General features: G+C 35.7%; 1 protein-coding gene across 2 annotated transcripts in view; it reads right to left on the reverse strand.

Moving 5' to 3' along the window:
• The window catches only part of LOC120517725 (zinc finger protein Aiolos-like), a 124,274-nt gene that overhangs the window by 82,995 nt on the left and 16,604 nt on the right, over positions 1 to 24,675 (reverse strand). The window contains exon 1 of one of the 2 annotated variants that reach the window (XM_039740185.1): positions 18,588 to 18,648. The exons of the other annotated variant lie outside the window; for it this stretch is intronic. The gene's annotated coding sequence lies outside the window, so the exon portion shown is untranslated. Of the gene's footprint in view, positions 1 to 18,587; positions 18,649 to 24,675 lie in introns of those variants that run through there. 2 annotated transcript variants of the gene reach the window in all.

Here is a 24,675-nt window from a genome sequence, read left to right on the forward strand (position 1 = left end):
TCTTTGACTCATTTGCTGTTATGTACACACGATCTTAAAAATGTTTCTTTAAGTCTTCAAAACACTTATAAAACATCAGTAAAGAAGTTATTCATTTCTGTGCAGTGTGAAATATTAACAAGACTGCAAAATTACAAATCAATATGAAAAATTCACAGGTCTTATACTAAATGTGTAATATCAAGAGAAATGTGTCTCTGTTAAGCCACCTCACTCCAAAGTGAAGTTTTGTTAGTAGGTCACATGGCAGAGATGAGTGAACATTTTACTGATGCTTTGTAAGTGTTATGAAGACCCAAGGCAGTGTATATAGCAAGGTTTTATTACATAATAGTAAATGAATAATAGATACATTTTTGCAGTACATAAATTAGTAACTGAATCATTTTAATGCTGGCCATTAGCACCAAACACAGAACAGAAAATACAACCAGAGACAGGAAAAAAGAAGCCAAAAATCAGGTTTGGAGTTTAAAATCACATTTTAAAGAAGATATTCATCTTTTCAATTTGCATGCAAATAACAGGCTACTAGGGCTTGTGTCAATATTTTAAAACACAGTTTTAAATCTGCTTCTTTTTTATATAAATATGACAGTGGTTCCCAAGTTCCGTCCTGGGAAATCTCCATGGCAGCAGGTTTTGATTCCAACCAACTTGTCAATTAAAGCATCATTCTTGCTTTTCTACTAACCTCTCTGCTTAGCTATCTAGCCTGGAAATATTTCGGGAATATTCATAATCATTTTTAATCTTTGTCATAGCTTTGTCATTTTCTTCTTAATTTAGCAATTTATGTTGGGTTTGATTCTTTAATTGCATTCAAATGCTGGCGATTAACAATGAACAGTGCAGACACGGGTACAAACAATACTGAATGCTAAAGGAAAGTAATTACTTCACTGCCATTTTTACAAATGAACAAAAAGTGAATATGAGGGCAATGATTGAAAAGGAAATTAAGAAAGCTAAAATACAGAGACAAATATTGTGAAAAAGGTAAAAGGCCCATAGAGATTATCTTAGTATTTGGAGGAGGTGAAGTGTATTAGGAACATTAACCGAAAAATAAAATATATAGACAGTGAAAAAGCAAATCCTCTAAAGTTTACATTTGTGAAGAAGTTGATAACCTTCTAACAGTAGTAGAGACTATCAAGGAGATACTTAGTGATTTAGATATAAGGAGGCTAGTGAGTGCATGTATAAACCATTGATGCTTACTTTTTCAAAAAATCACTGCACAAATCCATCCATCCATCCATTATCCAACCCGCTATATCCTAACCACAGGGTCACAGGGGTCTGCTGGAGCCAAACCCAGCCAACGCAGGGCGCAAGGCAGGAAACAAACCCCGAGCAGGGCACCAGCCCACCGCAGACTGCACAAATAGAAAATTTAAAAGTACTGGACCTAGCAGATATTATTACATTATTTAAAATGATAATTGGATTGATCCAGGTAAGTTTAGCATGTATTATGTGTAAAATGAAGGAAGCAATTATTAAGGAAAAGATTGTGAATGGGTTCAAAAGGGTACATCATGAATTCCATGAAGAAGAAACAAAAAGCTTATGACCAGGGAGATCCTTGATTTTCAGAAAGCTTTTCATAAATTATCATATGAGATGTTAGTCAAAAAATGGGAATTCAAGGTGCATTCTGTTAATCAATGTAAACTGACTTAAACGCCATGAATGAGAAAGTAGGGTGAAACAAAGAGTCATGGTAAAAGGAAATTTTCCAAAATTAGGTGATGTTAAAAGAATTAGTGCTGGGGCTGCTGCTCATTTTAATATACATATACTGTACAGTAGAGTCTCGCTTATCCGACATAAATGGGCCGGCAGAACATTGGATAAGTGAAAATGTCGGATAATGGGAGGTGTTAAGAAAAAGCCTATTAAACGTCAAACTATGTTATAATTTTACACATTACGAACCTAATACAGTGGAACCTCGGTTCACGAACGCTCTGGACACGTACAAATCGGGTTATGACCAAAAAGTTCGCAAAACTTTTGCATCTGTTCACGACCACACACTAGGTATATGAACGAGCCAGTTTCCCTTTCGGTTTGTGCGCGCCGATGATTTCCACACGTGTTCAGTCTCTCCCTGTGCATTCCCTGTGCAGCAAGAGAGAGAGAGTGCGAGAGGGAGACACAGACAGACAAACGCACGTGCGGGAAAGAGACACACGCACACACACGCGTGAGAGAGACACACGCACACACACATGCGAGAGAAAGAGAGACACACAGGCGCATGCACACACGCGCGCGAGAGACACAGGCGCACGCACACACGAGCGAGAGACACAGGCGCGTGCGCGCACGCACACAAACACACGCGCATGAGAGAGAGACACAGGCGCACACACACGTGCGAGAGAGCGACACAGGCGCGCACACACACGTGCGAGAGAGACACAGGCACACGCACAGATGCGCGAGAGAGACACAGGCGCACATACGTGAGCGAGAGAGACACACGCACACACACTAGAGAGGGCTGGCCACATAATCCACTGTAATCATATTTTACAACAAAACAGGAAAATTTTACTAAAAAAATGAACTTAGCTACTAAAAATAGACTACGCTCATGCTCGCAACTTGCAGTTCTTGTTGCCGATTGATGCTTTTTTTTTTTTTACGGTGGGACGTCGGATAATACAGAACGTTAGATAAGCGAAGGTTGGATAAGTGAGACTCTACTGTATATACATAAATGATGTGGATAAGAATATAAAAATAAGATGGCTACATTGGCAGATAATATCAAACTAGGTGAAACGGCATGAAATATGGAATGAAACAAACAGGTGCAGTGGGAATTTGACAGAATCTACTGTAGGCATGGTGTGATTTTTGCCAGAATAAATTGAAGCATATATAAAGTTTTACACAGTCAAAGTAAAAGTGTTAGATTTCAACATATAATGGGGTGGTTTGAAAGTTAAAAATACAACTTATGAGCATGACCCAAACTGGAGTCATAGTGGTCTGATCACTGACTTCAGCCAGACAGTGCACAGAAGCCATTAAGAAGTCTAATAGGATGTTAGATTACATACTGCAGGAGATTGTGTAGAGAATAAGTCAAGGCAAATTATGTTTAAGCTATATAACATAACTCATCTGGATTATTCTTAGACGTTTTGGTGTCTATATTACAAAAATATTCATAGCAGTGCTAGTGGAAGTACAGAGAAGAGTGACAAGGCTGATTGCAGGACTACAAAGTTTGAGCTGTGATTGAAGGGGTTAAACCTTTTCATCTTAAGCCAAAAGAGTGTTAAGAAGCAAAAAGAATGCCTGTTACTGTTTTAAATTATTTATTATTATTATTATTTATTTATTTAAATGATCAAGTAGTGTAGAAGAGAGTAGGACTCTATGGACTTTCAAAATGCAACCTGATGTTATTTTGAAAAACTTACAGCATTTACTTGTTGGGCTACATGGTCTGTTATCATCAAAAATGTTCTAATGTTTGAAAAAAGAAGAGCTCGCTAAACAATGAAATCCATTCAAAGTAAGAATGAAGCAACGATTATGAAATTGTCGGGAATAAAACCCAAAGCTACGCAGGTACCTGCAGACTGAACTTCGGAACAACTGTAATATGATATAAAATGTATTTAAAAGAAATATAAAAAGAACTACTTTAAGTCTATTATACAGTATCTTCTTCACTCAATATCTTTTGAATCCAAATGCCACTGTATCATTACGTAGCTATATGTCAACACGAAAATAGAAAACATAATTCCAAGGCAATAAAAAAAGGGTTAAAAAATGTGAAGTGACATTTAAAGCAGAAAGACTACTGTTCTGGAAAGAATGGGGTATATTTATAAAGGTGTGAAACAACGAGTTTGAGGTGCAGAGCAAAGTTAAACTTTTTGAAATATATCTTTTTGTACAAACAATAAAAATAAAAACTGTTTGGTATAGCAACATTGTCACTCAAAAGTACATATCCCCACATATCAAAAAGGCTAGACTTCTGCCTTGAGAACAATGCAAAACTGAAGACCAGTGTTTAAAAAAAGACAGCTATGAAATGTTGTAAAACAGGTATAATTTACAATGTTAACAGACTTATTTTAATGACATGCAGCTGCTTCATGAAATTTATAAATATCAGTAAATATTAAATGAGTGAACTTAAAAAGAAAAAACAAGAATTTATCATTTTAATGGCATGTTTGTTTTTGTAAGACACTGTTACAGTATATAATTTGGTAGAATGTAGTTACATTCTAGCAAAACATTTTGAAATGTACAGGCATTCAGATATGCTGTATACATTGACAAGGTTTGAACCTTACTATTGAAAGTATTAAAAAACACAATGTCAAACAATTAAGGAGTGTCTGTCTGTTCAAAGAACAACCACAAGGCTTTTTAAAAAAGTGAACAGAGGGGCTACTTTAGGGGTGGAAAAGGTATAAAAAGTTGTAAGGAGTCATTTCAACAGGTATTAGCTTCATGAACAGAAATTCTGAAAAATAACCCTCTGAGTACCAGGAGTCAATGCTTTAATTATACTTTAAAACATTTTTCATGTGAGAAATTCAGAGACTTCAAGGATGGGTTTAGCACATTGGAGTTGAAGAATAATCAAAATAATATATATAATATTTTCTTTCATGAAATTAAATTCACATCTACTCTCTTAAAATTAACAGTGCCTAAATTAAAGGAGGTGGGTATAGGTGGCTCAGTGTGCAGATTTCTGATGAATTCACTATTAAAGTATTGCTGATGTTATAGAGCAATTACCTTAAAAAAAGATATGTTTACTTCAAATTTAAAGTAGATGTCCACCGAAAGACATACAGCAACAGCCTCAATGAAGCTAACAAAGAGACACTACAGACCCTGAATCACTTTATATTCTGAATGCCTTGTCAACCAAGAGCTCTTTAAACTCCTACCACTTGTAGTAATAGTAGCAAGAAAACAATATTTGGTTACTCGTAATCCAATTGAGAAGATGAGCTGAGCATGATTTTTCTTTGTCATTGGTCTCTGTCCATGCTAAATAGATAGTGTGAGGAAAAAGGTGCTAATGCTGGGTCGAAAAGTAAATTTAGGTAAGACAATTACCTTAAAATGCCGAAACACAAAAAAGGCGAGACTAGGTGTCTCGAAATTTTTAAAAAATCATACTGCCTCAAAGATACACTTGATTTATGAAAAAAAATTTCATAAGAAGGTGGGACACTTCATACAAATTATGTCATACACAATGAACCAAAATTAAATTTTCCATGATGCAAATGATTTTAATTCATATAGGTAAAAGATTTTTTTGAGTTTCTTTTTGAACCATGACTCATGATATGAGAACCATGACCATGATTCAGAGGTTTACAAGTAGTTCAAAATCGTTTTAACTTCTATACACCCAAATGCATTTGGGAAGACACTCATCATTTCTCTGATGAGTGTCTCATCTTCCTTCTTCTTAATTCAATAAAGCAGTACAAGATTATGGGAACAGCACATAGGCTGTGTAAACAGTAAAAACCAAGATTTCATTCAGCATGCAAACAAACCTTCAAGTCTTTCTATTCTATGAGATGCTATTACTGCATATTATTTATTACTACAGTTTAAGTCAGTGTTGACACTTCACACAGATTCCATTCTCTGCAAGAGTAGCCACCAACTTTGAAGAGCAAAATTTTTGCTTCACACATGGGTCAGTCTAAATAAATAGGAAAAATGTATACTTGCAAACTGTAAATCACCCATAGCCACTCTATATTTAATTTTGTAATATATATTTAAAGTTTTAATATATATGTTTAAATTAAATATCTATCCCTTCGTCCATTATCAAGCTCGCCCAATCTAGTTAAGTATTATGTAGAGCTGCTCCATAACCCAGTAGCCATGGGAGAAAAGCAAGAACAAAACTTTGACAAAGGTGCTCCTCACTTAGGTAAACGTAGTCTGCTTTGCTTGATGTTATAATTGTTGCATAATTGCACTTAGACGGGTAGTTGTTATAAAGAGTGGTAATATATTACAACAGAGGCACTTAATAATAGAGAAAGAAAGACAGACAGAGACACAGTGAGACACAAAGAGAGATTTATTCAGACCAAAATTTGATTACACAGCACATCAATACTTTCCAAGTGCTGAATTCAGTGGCACTTCAGTTATGGTTCTGACCCAAAAACTTTGTTAAAGCGTTTAACAAGGAGAAAACCATGTGCCCTTTATGCAAGTCCTACTACCATCCTGACTAAAAATAAGCACACATTCACATTTAAGTGGTGGGCTATCATCTTCCTTTGAGAATAAGACATTTTCTTAAAAACAAAAGTAGCAAATAACAAATATAATATTAAACTGGTTTTGGACATCTTATGAAAATAGTACAGTGTAAGCTGTCACAAAATGTGGTAGCACCCTAAACATATTTTATTACCTCAGGCAAAAGCACATAATGCAATACAAAGAAATTCTTATTTTACATGGGATCAGTCAAGAAGAGCAAGGAGGTCACGATAACTGTATCATATTAAATCAACAGTACCCATGATCATAAAAATTTGCAATAGAAAAAAAGTCATAAATGTGGTGAATCAAGTCTTCGTAAAAATGAATGCTCCAATTCATGTAATGGAAAAGGAAAGATTCAAAAAGAATATAAAAATGAATGTAAAAAATACTTTTAATTTGGTAAATCATATGTGGCATAACAAATTTTCAAAACATTGTTCATGTGACTTAGCACAGTCATACTTGAGCCTAACAATTCACTACTTTAATAATGTATGAATACTGATGAAGTTATTATTCAGATCTAGAAAAGACACATTATTTCAATATAAGATGCATGACAACAGGTAGTGGAGGCCTTTAAGAACTGGGTATGACATGAAACTGACTTCACCTTTCAGTTGTTATGCATGTATGCATATTCCCTAATCATGTAAATGGTTAATCCTCCTGTTTTCTGAACCCAAACCGTTGAAAACAAGGCAGTCGTAATGGCACAAGTAAGGAGCAGGACACAAATTCATTGCAGGTAACAAGTGAATGACAATAATATTAAAAAAAGTCCTGTTATTAATTTCATATTAGAACATGTAATGGCTATATCAAACAAATTAAAAAGTTACTATACTAAATTAGATATACAAATTATAATATAACCTTGGTTATTTTCAATTAAAAATGGCAAATAACACCAGAGAAGTGTCATTATACCATAGTGTATGTACAGTACACTATTTGCATTGTGGTGATTAATTACTTTGACAGCATTGAATTGTATATTATCTTAGTGTTATTTTACCAAACACAAATCAGCCATCTTAATTGTGCTTTTAAATAATGTACTGCATATTTAGAATATAATAGGTAGTGGTATTGCTTACACAAAATGTAATTTTAAATATTTTTAAGCTTTTTCTTTTTTTCCCTAGACCATGGTATGTATAATCATCACACTAAATATGTGTTTATTATACACACAAAAATGTGTGAAATGGCCTATCATTCAAGAGAGAAAATGATTCGGAGGCCTTAGAAATCAATAGTTCACCCTCTAGCCTCAGATTATTAAAAAACAGGCAGTTGGTACTATCCGTAGAGGAGGACACTTCTGTTTAGAATTTAAAGAATTCAGACAATCCACCATGTAAAGACTGTGTGTGCATAACCTATGTACCGTATATCATATGTGCTTTAGGTCTTTTTAATAACAACATTTTATTACTTGTGGAATATAATCAAGATCTAACCAGGATGCTCAAAATGTTCACATTTAATTTCTTACTGAAAAAGTAGAATGGGTAAGAAACAGTACAGTATAGTAATCACAGAGAAGTATAGTGAATCACATTTCCTGAGAAACTACTATTGGCTTCAGCTTCATGTGAAATACGCACAGCTGTTAAATTTTTAATGGTGGGAAAAGCACAAGAAATAAATTTCTTTACACTTTTTTCGATCTTCTATACTGACTTATATGGACAATATGTATCTACTTCATGTGTTTTATTTGGGGAAAATACAAACATGTATTGTTGCTTCAGTTCCCATTTATTCAATTACTTTAGTTTCCCTTTCAGATCATATGGCATCTACCAGGAAGTAATGATAAGTGTTCAAAATCTGATCATCTTTCTGCATAAACTACAAAACAGCTAGCCAGAATGACCAGAACTAGCCAATATTGTTCAGGTATACTTATATCCAGATAAACAGAAATGCTATTCTTTATTTTTATGTATGTATGTATTTATTTATTTATTTTGCAGAATTGTAATCAAGATTTTTGCAAACATTAGTAGGACTTATGCAATTAAATAAACATCAGCTTTGAAATGCATTTTGAAGTGTATGCAGTGTTGTTAAATAATAATAATTTAAAGAACAAGTTAGACTGTCAAGTACATCAATACAGTTTAAGTGGTTCCAAAATTGAAACATTTATTTTTATTTTTTACTGCTTTATGAAACATTTCACTTCACATTCTTTCATATCGAAAGCCTAGAATGTATTGCAGAGATCAGTAATAGAAATACCTACTCTATATTATAATCATTTTAACTGTTTCTTAGAGTACAGTGTATAGAAAAACTGTACAGTTGTGTGAAAACTTTCATATAGTATTACATTTTCTTTAACAACTGGGCTAAGCAGCTTGTTCTAAATTCTTCTAAATAAAATTTTCTAACAGTATTCATTTGCAGGTCCAGCATCAATGTTAAAAGGAAACATTTTTTTAAGTCGAGAATAACCGAACAATAAGCTAAACATTATTAAATAGTTTGAGGAGCTTAAGTGCAAGTCATAATTCAAGCTCTACAAAGCACCAGCCATATGTACACAAGGGATACAGGATCTTAGTGAACAACTCCATCAACAGAGTCTATGTCACAAATTCACCACTCAGATGGATAACGCAAACTCAACTGCCACTAGCTGGTACATATCGTTGACTTGCATGTAAACACAACGTAACGGTTTTGGGAAGCACTGACCTATATCTGCAGATGGGCAGCAGAGGGAAGTGCAATGAATCACCCACTGTATGGTATTTACACATACTTCTTGACTGAAAAGTATTTAAGTTGTAATTGACTCCAGACAATGACTGTATAAAAATCAGATTATTCCCCTACTGGTTAAACAATTAACAAAAAAGCACACAAAGCATAACTCCTGGATCCAGGATATTGACACCACCATTAGAATTTCTTCAAATTATACTGAAGACTTGTGCTCAAAAACAACAACAACATTTATTTATATAGCACATTTTCATACAAATAATGCAACTCAAAGTCCTTTACATGATGAAGAAAGAGAAAAAAAGACAAAATAAACAAGAATTACAATAAGGGAATACTAATTAACATATAATAAAAGTAAGGTCCAATGGCCAGAGAGGACAGAAAAAACAAAAAACTCCAGATGGCTGGAGAAAAAAAATAAAATCTGCAGGGGTTCCAAACCAGAATATTGATTTTGTTGCACAAAGTGAAACACGGCTTAGCTCAGATGGTGCGACTGTTTTAATCGAATCTGCACCTCTGAATTACAGCTTTGCTCATGCGGATCGCCAAGGTAAGAAAGGCGCCGGTTTAGCAAACATTTACTCGAGCTGGTTAAAGTGTAAAGATGTCAGCTTTGGCAAATTCAAGTCCTTTGAAAATCTTGCTGTTGTTATTCATGAACTTTCTCGGTTTCTAGTATTATCCGTGTATAGACCTCCTAAATACAATGCGTCTTTCTTTGAGGATTCTCAGACTTGGTGTCAATTATAATTACGAACTATGACACATTCCTAATAGTTAACTTTCACATTGATAATCAGTGTGACCCGAAAGTAAAAGAAATCATGAACCTCCTGGACTCTTTTGATTTGAGCCAGCACATTAGTCAGCCTACACATAAAGCAGGTCATACATTAGACTTCGTAATTACTAAAGGACTAAAAGTTGATGTGAAGCAGATCATTGAAATTGGTCTATCAGACTATTTTATGCTACTATTTAATATAGAAATAATGATAGAAAATATTCACGAGAAGCATATTGTTAAAAAACGCTTCTTTGATTCATCAGCAGCTTCAAAATTTACAAACATTCTAAGCAACCAGTCCGTTTGTAGTGCTTACTACAATAGTCAGAATAATGTACATAGTAAGGTGAAAAATTTTAATATTAAGGTGAGAGCTGTTGCTGACATAGTTGCACCTGAAAAGATAGTTAAAAAATCTTCTAGTACTGTTATACCATGGAAGATCCAAATAGTGTCTGATCTTAAAAGAACATGCCGGGGAGCTGAGCATAAATGGAGAAAAACTAAACTGACTTTCCATTATGAAATATTGAAGGTTAAAATAACAGAATATAACAACATAGTCCATCTTGAGAGCTGCTGTTATTTCTCTGGAATTATAAATAACAATGCTAGTAATCCCAGAGTCTTATTCTCTACGATCGATCGTCTGCTAAATCCAGGTCACTCAATGGGATGTCTCCAAAAAACTTCCAGTGAAACTTGTGAGGTTTTTGGTGTATTTTTGAATCAAAAAATTAATGATATTAGAAATAACATAGTACATCTCCCCAATACTGAACCACTTAAACCCCAGTAATTCATTTTAAACACATTAAATTCTTTCACCAGGATAGATTTATCTGATTTATATAAAATAATTTCTCAACTGAGACCCTCCACCGGCGTTCCTCGACCCAATACCAACAAGTTTTTTCAAAGAAGTATCAGTCGTACTAATTGATAGTATTCTTAACATAATAAACTCATCATTAGATACGAGGGTCTTCCCAGACTGTCTTAAGAACGCTGTAGTTAAACCCCTGCTCAAGAAAAATAAGGTTGATTCCTCTGCTTTTGAAAATTTTAGGCCCATTTCTAACCTGCCTTTCTTAAGTAAAATTCTTGAGAATGCAGTCATTATGCAGCTTAATGACCACCTCAATAAACGTGCTATTCTTGATAAGTTTCATTCGGGTTTCAGAACAAATCACAGTACAAAAACTGCACTTGTTAAAGTAGTAAATGACTTGTGGGTAAATACAGACAAAGGTCGTTTATCCTCTTAGATCTGAGTGCTGCATTCGATACCAATGATCACAATATTCTTAGAAATCGCCTTAGTCAATGGGTGGGCCTCTCTGGCAGTGTCTTAAATTGGTTTGAATCCTACCTGGCAGGTAGAAAATTCTTTGTAAGTTGTGCTAATTATACTTCAAAGACCCATGATATTCTATATGGTGTTCCACAAGGCTCTATCCTGGGTCTGCTGCTCTTTTCGATTTACATGCTTTCGTTAGGTCAGATTATCTCGGGGCATAACGTGAGCTACCATAGCTATGCTGATGACGCACAACTGTACTTATCAATTGCGCCTGATGACCCCGACTCTCTTAATTCACTGACACAATCTCTTACTTGTGTTTCTGAATGGATGAGTAGTAATTTTCTCAAACTAAATAAAGAGAAAACAGAAATTTTAGTGATTGGCAGTAATGGATATAATGAGGTTATTAGAAATAAACTTGATGCATTAGGATTAAAAGTCAAGATGGAGGTAAATAATTTAGGGGTAACTATTGACTCTGACCTGAATTTTAAATCACATATTAATCAGATTATTAAAACAGCATTTTTCCACTTAAGAAATATACCAAAAGTTAGACCACTTATAACATTGCATGATGCTGAGAAATTAATCCATGCTTTTGTTTTCAATCGACTAGATTACTGTAACGCTCTCCTCTCAGGACTACCCAAAAAAGACATTAATCGACTGCAACTAGTACAGAATGCAGCTGCTAGAATCTTAACTAGGAAAAGAAAATCCGAGCACATCTCTCCAGTTTTGATGTCATTACATTGGTTGCCTGTGTCATTTAGTATTGATTTTAAAATCCTGCTTATAGTTTACAAAGCCTTAAATAATCTTGCTCCATCTTATATTTCGGAATGTCTTACATCTTACACTCCAAATCGTAACCTTAGATCTTCAAATGAGTGTCTGCTTAGAATTCCAAGAGCTAAACTTAAAAGAAGTAGTGAGGCGGCTTTCTGCTGTTATGCACCTAAAATCTGGAATAGCTTGACAATAGGAATTCACCAGGCTAATACAGTGGAGCACTTTAAAACACTGCTGAAAACACATTACTTTAACATGGCTTTCTCATAGCTTCATCTTAGTTTAATCCTGATGCTCTGTATATTCAATTATCATTATTATTCATGGTATTCATGTTCAAAATCCGTACTAACCCCTACTTTCTCTTCTGTTCTTTTGCTGTGCCACCACCACCTGATTAAAGCACTGTGATGTCCCTACATTAATGGATTAAAGGCCAGAAGTCCACATGACCGTCATCATCAAGTTCTCCATTTTTCCTCTGCCTTTATAATGTGTCAAACCAGTGACCTGTGATCTCTTCATCAAGCAGCCAATACATTAGCAAGGACCAATGAGCGGTCAGGATACTTTAGAACACACAAAAGTATGGAAGTGGTATAAAAATCCTCATACAGAAATGATCTATAAATCAGGCAACACACATTATTATGTTTAACCAAATAGTCAGATAGTACAACCATCTTCTTGTGCTAAAATGTTTTATGAGAAGAATTCATAAATCCAGTTTAGAGATTTTTTCTCTTTTCTCATTAGAAATTAGGACAGAAACAAAAAAAAAGTTATCAGGAGTCACAAAAATATCTGGTATCAGGTATGCTGTTTAGGACTGTGCAAACACAAAAGGTCCAGTGTGATAACCATGAGGATTACTGCATTGTTTTATTGGTACACTACAACAAAAAAAGGTTAGTTTACTTAAGAAGCTTAGCTTATCAACATTTACTTTAATAATAACTCTCTTCTGAAGGCATTCAGGGAGTAAACTTTGTACACATGTTCAACTGACAGAGTGTGCAGAATCATTTCAATAGTCACTCTAGGACTTGGGATGACTATACAGGGATGTATGTTTCCGTGCATGTACCATTATGGTTCATTACTGTAACACTGGCACATATAGGAAAAAAACAAAACAGTTCACTCATAATTTTCCTCCTAAATTAAAAAATTTCCAATGAAAAAAAAAGAAAGTTCTAAGAACTGTCTCATGCCTTCCTCAATAGAGGCATTTAGGTTTAGAACTCATAAACTCTATACCTTATTCCTTCTGTGGCTTTTAAGTGATAGCACTGCACATACAATTCAAAGGAAAGTCAATCAGTAGACCTGTCCAATCTTAACACCATCATATTTACCACATCTGATTAAAAGTGCATTGTTGACAGTATTAGACTTACAGAGAATGATGCACATTTTTTGAGGTCTAATTCTAATTTAAAGTCTATGTAAAAGTGAGACAATGCAAGTTAGTCTTTCAGAAAAACACTACTGTACCTTTAACTATGTAATTGGGACACTGAACCTGCAGCTGCTTTTTTACCAAGAGGGGAAACATTCTTCATTTAAATGTGACTTTCAGGCATGAAGAACACAGAGCACCAAATTAAAACTGTTTTAAAAAGCAGCACTGAAACTTGTTTGATTTATTTAACTGCCATCATGCATGGTACTGCTGTTTGTACTATAACTGTTCAGCCCTCTAAAGCTGCGGTTACTGAAAATTTCAACAAAGTACTGTCTAACTTTATAACAAGTTATTCTATTCAATGAATAGTTTTGAGGTTCAAATAAAGTAAGTAAATCTGATACATTGTTTTATCTATAGAAAACAATACTTCACATATTTGAATGTATAATTATTCTTTAAAACAACAGGTTGTATTTCAAGATATTGTCTTCTTTATACCTTATTGTGCTACAAAAATTCAAATAACTACATTTTCTTGCCATTCAACACCTCAACATTTCAAGCTGAAAACAAAATTATACTGAATCTAATAGACTAATGTCTAACACACACACACAGAAAAAACTTGCCATAACTGCCGACCCACCCACCATAGTAGTCTTGATTCCAGATATTACAAGCTCCACAATAGCATCTAGATCCAACTCAATTAGTAAATGGATTGGTTCAAGTGGGCAAAACTCATTTTTAAATTTCTCAGTTGATCATACTAAATTTTATGTCAGCCTAAGGGCTGTCTGTGTGTGTCTACCTCTCAAATGTGCCCCCATTGGCTTCCCACAATATTACAAGACAGAGGCTAACTTAATTACTGTACAGTACATACTAGAGAGACAGACTGCAACTTTGAACTAACAGAAACAGTTAGCCCACCACCACTTTTGATGACTTTGGTTATCTCTTCGACTACAAACATGTGAGTATATCACTCACTTGTTCTACTATGAAATAAATTACATCCATTCATCTTGACAGGATAATGGACCCTGCAGACTTGGCAAACATCAAAAACAGTTTTGGACAGTCTTGTTTGGAGAAGACATAGATACCACTATGACACAAGACATGTATTGCAATTTGGATCCCCGCCCACTCCTTGGTTCAACCATCACAACCCCCGTGAGAGTCTGTGATTCACAATGAGAAAAAAGTGACTGACTTGTATCCAAAATAAATTCCTACTCTATAAAAAATTAATTTTTGTAGTGATCGTACATGCATTGAATAAAAACACAGGCTGGGACTGTTTGTAAGCATAATTTATCAGTGCATATTGATGAAAACTTAGTATTGCTCTCCTTTCTTAAATACAGTATAAGAATTCTACAACCAAAAATAGGCAGCACAGCCCATCTGAATTTTGCCTCTGCAAGATTATGCCCAAAATGCAGGCAGAGTTCACAGGGATTCTTTTTTTTCTTCAAAGGTTAAACATGTATTGGTCCTTAAAGATACGAGAGCCAGATTACATTTCATGCCTACTGCAGGATTAATTAAGTGTTACAATCTAAAAGCAACATCAATCTCAATTGAAAGCAATTGTCTCTTAAAGTATCAATGATCTACTACCATTCACATACGTTTGGCACATATTTAAACACTGTTTAGCATTTATATGAAATTGAGCAGATCCATGGATGAAGCAGAGGAAGATCAGTACAAACTCCCCCAAAAAACGCACAAAATAATGATGAGCAAATTAGTAGTATTGATGACTACAACTCCCATAAGACCATAAGAACTTTGACATACGAGACAAGAACATTCAATCTCATTTTTTTAGCCAATAGCTAAGCGGTCCCAGTATCTGATCTAAATACCTCCTAAAGGTTGTCAAAGTTTCTGCTCCAACTCCATGTTCCAGATTCCCACCGCTCTTTGTATAAAGAAGTACTTACTGGGTTCAGTCTTACATGCATTTCCATTTAATTTCCACTGGTGTCCTCAAGTATGTGATTCCCTGTTAAACTGAAAGAATTCTGCCAGACCTACTTTATCAACTCTCAAAAATGTAAGAGCACTGAACTGTAAATGTTCAGAAACCTGGAGGAAAAATTGATATTTTATGTTTTCAGTGTGTAAGAAGTGTTTTAGCATAGGTAAATAAATCACTTATTAAAATGTACAAAAACATTTTCAAATGAACAATTTAACCTTTGCCATGAATTTAGTTCAAATTTGGAGAAAGCAGCCACAGATTCCAACAGTGAACAAGCAAGAGTTATATATAAAAAAAAAAAAGACCAAACACGGGTCTGGGCTTGAGTATGAAAGGATTCTTAGTTTCAGTATACTGTATACTGCTTACTAGTTAGATTGAAGCCTAGGGGGGTGCTAACTAATGGTAACACCACTGATTCTGAGAAAGTTCTTTACATCATTTAACAAACATGTGCATGTGATGTTTATCATCTTAACACAGTAAACACAAATTGGAAATCAGTGGTCATCCCAACTCAAAGCACCCTAGAAATAATTTTGCGGTTTTGTTGTAAAATGCATACAAAAATAGGTTGTTTCCATTAGGGAAAATAAGCTAAAGTTAGAGATAACACATCTTGGCTGTGTGGCCTTAACCAAGTAGTCTTCTTCAGGTATAGACAACAGATAATCGCATAACAGTTGCTAACTCAGATCTCTGATTTTTCTTTTTCACTTTTCAGTGTGGAGATAACCCGTATTTTTAACTTACGTAGATGAATGTTGAAGCATCCTTTCACTAATGCTTAGCAAGCTTACACTGTTTTCGTTTCTTACAACACAAACATATTTCTAGTGGAAGTAAACATGCCTATGACGAGAAAGGCATTGACAACATAAAATTATATATATATATATATATATATATATATATATATATATATATATATATATATATATATATATACGGGGTTGTCCAGATCAAATTATGCAGACCCAGATCATCTGGATGATTTTGATTTATGCGGGGACGATTCCAGTTCAGCGCGAAGACGATTCTTCATGTCGTCAGTTCACACACTTGTAGATGGTCCTGGACTTTTCGGGTGATTTTCTATGTAATAAACTTAATAAGTTATAGCGTAATGAAAATTGCATAATTAGATCCGGACCACCATTGTGAGAAAGAGAGAGAGAGAAAGAGAGAACTCATACACCATTACTTTCTGTTACTGTCTGATATTTTTGTCATTTATGATTAATAACTAATCTATGCTTGTATGACAGCCATTTCATTTTCAACATTCAACCTGGTTGGCCAGTTTCACCCCAAATGAGATGTTGCAGGAGGTAAGTTCATGCAGCAGGGACATTCACCATAAATGTCACAGCCCTAGTGTTATAGCACGAGCATTTTTCAGTTTTCTGTGTAACAATGCAACTTGATGCATTCAGTACAACTAAAGTTTGTCTGAACGTGTAATATAACTAAATCTTACACCTTGGTCGCAGGACAAATATTGAAAAAATATACTTAAAGTTTTAAGAACACCTATGATGTAAAGAAAGTGGAGGATCACTATAAGTAAAATATTTCCATACAAAGCCAGTACACCACCACTGCTGAACTAGTATAACAAAAAGACCACATTTCAAAATGTTTGCTGCTTTCCATTGAAGGCTGGGAAAGTTTTTACAAAACCCATATTTAAATTTAGAATATCTGCAGTAAGCCTCTAATAAATCTAGTGAATACATAGATGCCTTTTTGACTGGTGGGGTTTTAAGATCAAACAATGCTTCACCACTTCCTGTGAATTTGGCGACTTGAGCAAGAAGTCAGAACAACACCCCACAACAGCATCCAGGCTTGAGTTCTGCTCATTACTTTCCTAATGCAATCTATTTATCTTGGCATATAAGCAGGATATTTGGCATAAATACATAATCCAAAACTAAAAATCAGTAATCTCCATTTTTATTCATTGCAGTATATTGTGAGAAAAAGAGAATAGACGTCAGTGCTACAACTAAGAAACTGCAGTGTTAAACACAGGAATAGTTTGCTCATGTATATATTTATCCTAATTTTCCTTACAGGTCACTTATTGTTATCTGACTTAAGATTTTCAAAATTACTCACAAAGACATGGTCTTTATGAGGAGGACCCAGGACTCTTCTAATGACTGAACAGTGCAGCAGTGCACCACATATTCCTCTAAAGAGCACAAGGACCATCAGGGAGACATGAGAGCCTGGAATGTGAGTGCAACAGCTAAGAAATTCTCTGTTTAATTTTTTTTCCTCACAATATCTACAAGAAACAACCTTCTAGCATAGTTTCTAGGAGTACAAATGAATTTCAATTTGCCAGGTGTGAGATGCGATAATTGTTTCCCTTCAGAATCACTCTGTAAGCCAGTAAAGTAATAACTCAACAGGATACATCATTGTGAATGTCATTTTTATTTTACACTTTCAATAATTTCAAAGTTTGTTTGTCATTTGTTTTTATTTTTAACATGACAATGTCGGAAAGATTAAGAATCATCCAAAAATTCCAGAGGGAATAAAACAGAATGCACGAGAACATCAACCCAGCAGAATTAATTCTTTAAGATAAAAATAAATGAGCGATTCTTGACATGAGTTTGGTGGCCAAATAACACCTTTTTATTTAATTATCTGGTGCAGTTTATTTCTCAATGCATTTCTGGTTAAGGATAGTAGAGGTAGATTTGTGAATAACTCTTCTCTTTAGAAGATATCTCATGTTCGCCAGCAAGCAAATGCTGCTGAATGTATGTATACACAGGACACCATTATTGTCATGTTCTTTTAGTATTTTCCATTTACTGAACAGTGATAAGCAAACCCAGGTGCATTTGCGTCATCTCAAGTCTGATAAAAATCACTAAAATGTTCAGGAACTTTTCCAAACTCTGAAAAACACATTAAGAGTCAATGGGGAAGGGGAACTAAACTAGTTGTGAGTAAATTATAATGGTGCAATTGTCTTTTAAGTGTCCATGGCGGCTAGAGAAGCATCTGCCAACTATAGACTGATCATTGTGGCCAAATAGAGACCTGACATATGTGGCAGATGTGCTAACCATTGCATCACTTTGTCTCCCTGAGATAAAGTTAATCAGAACAATAACATTTCTTGCAAACAGTGGCAATAGGAGCAGGATGCTTGAATTCACTTATGGTTGCCTCCCCTAGAGATTCCATAGCAGGTACTCACCATTCTCGAATTGAAAAGTGCAGTTTGATTTTTCTTCCCCTGGTGTTCTTGCTTGCCTGACTGCCTCTGTTACCAAAGAAGCAGAATACTAAAGCACATGAATATTTCACTCCTTCCTGTTTGCATCAACTGCACAGCGCTCTGGGTAATGTAATTAAAGGGGTAGGCTCACGCTTTACACACAGGTAACATATAAGTCCTTGCTTGTATACTTAATAATCTGGCATACCACCAACTACTCGCATCAGCCTTACATATTTGGGAGCCTATCCCAGCCATCATTGGCTGAAATTGCTCTGTAATGTCATGCTGGCCCTGTAAAGCATCATGGGGAACTGGGAAAAAAGTTTGTCTAAGCTGGCTGCATAGCTAATTTTCAGAAAATATTTGGAAAAACAAGGTCACTAACAAATCCAGCAAATTCGCTGCAAAAAACACTGGTAAAATAGGCTGACCAACACTATTACTGAATTATTCACACAGCCACTCATTTTTACAGTCAAATTAAAACATTATGTAATTGTGAGGTTCATTTAATTCTAATCAAGACAGCTTGATTTCAGAGTTTCGGTGAATTTTTACATTCCAAGCAAATAATATTTTTTTTGCATTTACATTTATTTGGCCAACGCTTTTATCCAAAGCCACTTACAACGTTTGAGATACAATTGGTTACATTTGTTTTTTTCCAATCAGGGCACAGACAAGCAAAGTGACTTGCTCAGTGGCATTCAAATCTACACCCTGTCATACAATCACAAACGCACTTTACATTTAAGGATATGGGACAAAAACCACAATACCTGCAAGTAAACACACAAACACACAGGAGAACATTCAAACTGTATATGGTAAATGTTTAGCCTTACTATCTAACTATCCACAGTGCCTCCTTGCATTATTAAAAACACCTTCCTATGTTGACAGGTGAAACCTCTTATTTCAAAAGAAAGCATGCCAGTAAACCAAAAAAAACAGCTTCACATAGATTGAAAGGCCCAAAATAAAATATTGTTGGTGAATTTATTATTTCTTTGCCACTTTACAGAATAGAGTCCTGCACATGTCCCTTTTTAAAAAAAAACTATACCTGGCTTGTACCTACAACAACAAAACTACATTTAAACTGCAATTTGCAAATAAAATATTATTTGATTACGTAACTCAAACTGACATGCTACATTAAGAACTGCAACCCAAATTTCACGTTTTTATTATTAAGTATGAGTACAAGAGACTCAGTGTCAGAACAGCTATTTGTAAATCTGTGCAACCTAAATTGACCGTTAGGAACATATTTAAAGGTGTGCAGCACCTGTGATGTTAACAATCACTACACATCTACTTCCACACAGGAGGATAAGGGCTACAGAAATGTATTGCAGCTGTATTAGGCTGAAAATGGCGACAGCTTACCAAGTTTCATTAATCTTAGCCTTAAATGTATACATTATGTTTTTGTCTAATATCGGTTTTATTACTGCCACTAGCCTATGTGAGACATGCAAGTAGGAACTTCAGTGTACAATGTACACATGACAATAAACTTAAACATTACCTCTTACACATAACTAAAAATGTTTGCATGACCTATACCCATATTAACCTGAACCAGTCACTTTGACCTTGGAATGTATCCTGTATTCTAATATTAGTTCTTTAATACAAATCCCTCTGCCCTATTTAGACTTGAATGACCTTTCCTCCCATTGGGTTTTTCTAAAATAAGCATTTTGTCAGACTCGATCCGTTATAACCAACCACACCTCCAGTACTCAAAAAAATTGTAATTTTATTTATTTATTATCTATTCTTTCAAAAAATCATTAGGAGAAATGTACAGATAGCTCTTGCTAATTGAAGATCCACACAGTGTAGGATGACTATGCTTATAATTCTGACTCTAAAGGAGAAATTTGGTTGCACTGAAGTCAAAGGAAAGTTTTTACAATTTTGGCCAACATTCATTGGGCCAGGTAAGTGGTATTGTTAAGCGAAACATTATTTATATATTTAAATAAAAGACCACTCCAACACCATTTTAGGACAATGGCAGGGAAAATTTTAAGGAAAAGCCTTAAAAGCTGCCAAAAATGTCCACTTCAAAGTGGTAAAGATTTCCATTTCAGAAATGTTCTCTGAATTTTGGAAGTATGGTTATGGCAATGCAACAAAGACATGGATTAATTTTTATTATAGATTATTCTATTTGTCTTTCCTGAAATAAAGATAAGTATGAGTTCACTTCTGTTCACAGTTACTGTCAAGAGTAGACTTTTTATGTAAACAATAGAAGAAATTACTCAAATCAGAAGCTAAATATGACAAAGTAAACCACATGTATGTAGCTGTTTAGCACACAACACTGTTTTTCAGCTATAATAGCTGAAAAATACACATACCCAGGAAGTGAGAATTCAATGAAAACATGGAGTGTCTATAGTTTCTATCCACGCCCTTTCTTTCAATCTTATATTAGATGTAAGCAACCCAACTGAAGGCATTTACCTTCAGAAAGGCAAACTATATACGTGCAAACTCCATACTAACACTTGAGGCTTGCTTCAGTTTGAGCAACATACTGCTGCTGCTAAAAAGATAAATAAACTTACTGTAATGAACCATTCCCATTTGGTCCTTTAGGCTGTTATCATTTGTTCCAGGTGAATTCAGAAAAATGGAAAAAATACCTACAAAATGGTGGCTGAAAAATTATACCAATTAGTAACACAAACAAGGGCATCTGGTGTAAAATTTTGTCAAATCAATATGCGGATGCACACAGGTAGATTACATCCTATGCAGAAGAGTCAATCTGAAGGAGACTGAAGACTGCAAAGTAGTGGCAGGGGAAACTGTAGTTAAGCAGCATAGGATGGTGGTCTGTAGGATGACGCTGGAGATCAAGAAGAGGAAGAGTGTGAGCACAGAGCCAAGGATCAAATGGTAGAAGCTGAAAAAGGAAGACTGCAAGGTTGAGTTTAGGAAGGAGGTGAGACAAACATTGGGTGGCAGCGAAGAATTACCAGACAGCTGGGAAACTACAGCAGATGTAGTAAGGGTGACAGCAAAAAGGGCTCTTGGCGTGACATCTGGACAGAGGAAGGAGGAAAAGGAAACCTGGTGGTGGAATGGGGAAGTACAGGAGAGTATACAGTGGAAGAGGATGGAAAAGAAGAAGTGGGATAGTCAGAGAGATGCAGAAAGTAGACAACAGTACAAGGAGATAAGACACAAGTTGAAGAAAGAGGTGGTGATGGCTAAAGAAAAAGCTGATGAGTTGTATAAGAGTTTGGACGCTAAGGAAGGAGAAAAGGACCTGTAGCGATTGGTTAGACAGAGGAACTGAGCTGGGAAAAATGTGCAGCAGGTTAGGGTAATAAAGGATAAAGATGGAAATGTACTCACAAGCGAGGAGAGTGTGTTGAGCAGATGGAAAGAGTACTTTGAGAGGCTTACGAATGAAGAGAACGAGAGAGAGAAGAGGTTAGATGATGTGGAGATAGTGAATCAGGAAGTGCAACAGATTAGCAAGGAGGAAGTAAGGACAGCTATGAAGAGGATGAAGAATGGAAAAGCCGTTGGTCCAGATGACATACCTGTGGAAGTATGGAGGTGTTTAGGGGAGATAGCAGTGGAGTTTTTAACCAGAATCTTGAATGGAATCTTGGAAAGTGAGAGGATGCCTGTGGAGTGCAGAAGAAGTGCACTAGTGCTGACAATTAAGAATAAGGGGGATGTGCAGGACTGTAGTAACTACAGGGGGATAAAATTGATGAGCCACAGCATGAAGTTATCGGAAAGAGTAGTGGAAGCTAGGTTAAGAAGTGAGGTGATGATTAGTGAGCAGCAATATGACTGAATGCCAAGAAAGAGCACCACAGATACGACATTTGCTCTGAGGGTATTGATGGAGAAGTATAGAGAAGGCCAGAAGGACTTGCATTGCATCTTTGTGGACCTGGAGAAAGCATATGACAGGGTGTCTTGAGAGGAATTGTGGTATTGTATGAGGAAGTCAGGAGTGTCAGAAAAGTATGTAAGAGTTATACAGGATATGTATGAGGGAAGTGTGACAGTGGTGAGGTCTGCAGTAGGAGTGACGGATGCATTTAAGGTGGGGGTGGGATTACATCAGGGATCGGCTCTGAGCCCTTTCTTATTAGCAATGGTGATGGACAGGGTGACAGACGAGATTAGATAGGAGTCCCCATGGACTATGATGTTTGCTGATGACATTGTGATCTGTAGCGATAGTAGGGAGCAGGTTGAGGAGACCCTGGAGAGGTGGAGATATGAGAGGAGAGGAATGAAGGTCAGTAGGAACAACACAGAATACATGTGTGTAAATGAAAGGGAGGTTAGTGGAGTGGTGAGGATGCAAGGAGTAGAGCTGGCGAAGGTGGATGAGTTTAAATACTTGGGATCAACAGTATAGAGTAATGGGGATTGTGGAAGTGAGGTGAAAAAGAGAGTGCAGGCAGGGTGGAATGGGTGGAGAAGAGTGTCAGGAGTGATTTGTGACAGACGGATATCAGCAAGAGTGAAAGGGAAGGTCCACAGGACAGTAGTGAGACCAGCTATGTTATATAGGTTGGAGACTATGGAACTGACCAGAAAGCAGGAGACAGAGCTGGAGGTGGCAGAGTTAAAGATGCTAAGATTAGCATTGGGTGTGACGAGGATAGACAGGATTAGAAATGAGTACATTAGAGGGTCAGCTCGGGTTGGACAGTTGGCAGACAAAGTCAGAGAGGCGAGATTGTGCTGGTTTGGACATGTGCAGAGGAGAGATGCTGAGTATATTGGGAGAAGGATGCTAAGGATAGAGCTGCCAGGCAAGAGAAAAAGAGGAAGGCCTAAGAGAAGGTTTATGGATGTGATGAGAGAGGAAAAGCAGGTTATGGGTGTAACAAAACAAGATGCAGAGGACAGAAAGATGTGAAAGAAGATGATCCGCTGTGGCAACTCCTAACGGGAGCAACCAAAAGAAGAAGAAGACGATTTGTGTACCACCAATCACCAGCTCTTTGTTCTTCTTCATTGCTTCAAATTAAACATTTGAATTCCTGTTTCTCCACAACTTTCTTCATCTTTTTATTTTATTTACTTATGATTTGGCTAATGCCTTGATCCAAATCAATTTACTACATTTGAGAGATAGAATTGGTTACTTTCCTTTGAGCACTGGAATGTGAAGTGACTTGCTCATGTTCACACAGTGTCAGTAGCAGAATTTGAACCTAAAACCTTGAGGCTTGCAGTCCAGAGCCTTAACCACAACTCCATACTGCCTTCTTTCATCTTCTGTCCATTGCTGCTTCTGGCATATACAGATTTTGTTTGGCAAAAAAGCTAAACTTCTTTCTTCTTTATATTTGAGTATAACTGCTAACTGCTTTCACCTGCAGCATTTATAAAGCAAGGTACTGGTAAACAGACACCACATGTGATAGCTTACCATTTAGAGAGACAGGGAAGTCTCAGAAAAATATATTTTTGTTAAAGCAACATAGATATATCTTCTCCAATATGTTTGGCACCTCAAGACATGTATCAGTACTCTGGAACATTCTTTGCTCCAAAGTCAACATATTCTGTAAGGTTTAAGGCATCTTTTATCATGTTTGCTCTGGTGTCCCATAGACCACCATTGTAAGCCACTGGGGAAACAGTCTTTTTCATTTCATAAATGCTTCAGTTAACAGCACAAGTTTTTTAGGCAAATGAATACATGCATGATTGCTAAATAATAACTTTGATATAAAAAACAGCAAAGTTATGCTTGAAATGCTTCTTTATTGTACAGTAGTATTTCAGTCAGGGTGTGGAGTAGTATGCGATAGTAGCCCTATGTTTTTACAGAAGTTAAGAAAAGACCTTCTAATCAGCAGACATCAATAAAGCAAGAGCTAATGACAATTTCCCTTCTTAAAAATAGAAAGGTGAGTCTTGAAATTAAAATTAAGTTGTTCATATATTTTGAGGATTCACACATAAGCCACAAACTATCTGATTTGGTCATAAGAGTTTTGTAAACATTTCATTACATTAATGCTGAACATTGCACAGAATAAGAGGTTTTGCA

Source organism: Polypterus senegalus, chromosome 17, assembly GCF_016835505.1.
Source record: "Polypterus senegalus isolate Bchr_013 chromosome 17, ASM1683550v1, whole genome shotgun sequence".
NCBI lineage: Eukaryota > Metazoa > Chordata > Cladistia > Polypteriformes > Polypteridae > Polypterus > Polypterus senegalus.